Source organism: Spermophilus citellus (genome assembly GCF_964194105.1).
Source record: "Spermophilus citellus genome assembly, chromosome: X".
In the NCBI taxonomy this organism is placed as follows: Eukaryota; Metazoa; Chordata; class Mammalia; order Rodentia; family Sciuridae; genus Spermophilus; species Spermophilus citellus.
Genome location: NC_138190.1, coordinates 77,762,568 through 77,764,396, shown reverse-complemented (window position 1 = coordinate 77,764,396; position 1,829 = coordinate 77,762,568). Strand labels below are relative to the sequence as shown.

The following is a 1,829-nucleotide window of genomic DNA, read 5'->3' as shown; positions in this document are numbered from 1 at the left end:
AGGGAAGAATTAGTATTCTTATTAAAAGGTACTCACACTACCTGTGAGATGTTATAGTGTTATTTAAACATGGACTTGGATTATGTGTAAATGTTTATAGCAAACTCCAAAACAAACGCCTAAAAATTTTAAAAAACAAAAAAGAAATACAACTAATACAGCAAGTACTCAGTTAAAACTACAAGAGGCAGAAAAAGTGAAAGATAAAAAAAGAAAAAAGAGGAGCTACGGATATAGCTCAGTTGGTAGAATGCTTGACTTGCATGTATAAGGCTCTGAGTTCAATCCCCAGCACTACAAGGAAATTAGGAATCACCACCCTTCTTATCTTTTTTGTTTCCCTGCTTTCCTATGTACATATATAAATATACCACAGTGAATTTCACCTCTCTCTCTCTCTCTCTCTCTCTCTCTCTATATATATATATATATATATATATATATATATATACATATATATATATATAATGCACTGATTTTAAAAAAAATCTATAAATAAAAATTCACTGAAAATTAAGCATCAAATGGAAAACACTAAAAAAATGTAGCAGATATTAAGTTAACAGCAATAATCCTTAAATCTTAAATGTCAGTGATTTAAAGCACCAATTAAAAGAAAAATATTATCAAAAACAAGACCAAACTATCTAAATGTTGCATATAAGAAGCCCACTTTTGGGGCTGGGGATGTGTCTCAAGCAGTAACACACTCGCCTGGCATGGGTTCGATCCTCAACACCATGTAAAAATAAAATAAAAAGATGTTGTGTCCACTGAAAACTGAAAAATATTAAAAATTCTCTCTCTCTCTCTCTCTCTCTCTCTCTCTTAAAAAAAAAAAAAGAAGAAGCCCACTTTAATTGGCCCCAGTGCGCTCACCTTGTCTGTCTGGCCTGCCATGATCAAGGAAATTCTCATCTTAAACAGCCACGGGGAGCCTCAACTCTCCAAGTTCTACCAGACCTACGCTGAAGATAACACAACAGCAAATTATCAGGGAGACTGCATTTGGTATTAAAAACAGATGAAAATGTTCCTAATTTCCTAGAAGGAGGATTTTGATAATTGGTCTTAATCTGTGTAATTTACTGTGACCGAGGGAGTTAAATCTAATTAATTGGGGCATCTGACAACACACTGATTTATAGACATTATACGACATTATATTTTGTCTTCTGTGTAGACTCTTCAGAAGGTGAACTTGGCATTTTAAATCTAATTCAACTATTCATGGAAATATTAGACAAATGTTTGGAAATATCTGTGAACTGGACAATGTTCACAATATTCTTACACAAATGCTGTTGGAGGAACGGTATTGGAGACCAATATGCATGAGATTGTTATACAAATTGATGCACAAAACAAACTGGAGAAATCTGAAGCTGACTTAGCAGGAGTTCTAGCCCATGTTGTATCAGCTGTAAAGAATATGAATCTTAAAAAAAAAGAATATGAATCTTCCTGAAATCCCAAGAAATATTAACAATAATGATATCAGTATAGAAGTGCCAAACCTGCCCTCTTTTAAATAAAATATTTATAAGGCCACTCCTGCCAGACCTGGTGGTATGCCACCAGGTTAACATGCTAAGAAGTTTACTGGATTTGGAGTTCAAAGTCAGCCTCAACGAAGAGGAGACCTAAGCAACTCAGTGAGACCCTGTCTCTAAATAAAAATACAAAATAGGGCTGGGGATGTGGCTCAGTGGTCAAGTTCCCCTGAGTTCAACACCCGTAACCACCCCCGCAAAAGGCACTCCCAGGTAAAAAATCCAGGGAAGAAAGTTATCTAAGTTTACCTTGCAATTGTTTATCAAAAATAAAAG

General features: G+C 34.9%; 1 pseudogene across 1 annotated transcript; it reads left to right on the top strand.

The window, feature by feature from the left end:
• Window positions 1-898: 898 nt before the first annotated feature.
• LOC308639643 (AP-3 complex subunit sigma-1-like) lies at window positions 899-1,535 on the top strand (annotated as a pseudogene). Its single transcript has 2 exons — window positions 899-1,061; window positions 1,116-1,535. The product of its transcript is annotated as an AP-3 complex subunit sigma-1-like (transcript).
• The last annotated feature ends 294 nt before the right edge of the window (window positions 1,536-1,829 follow it).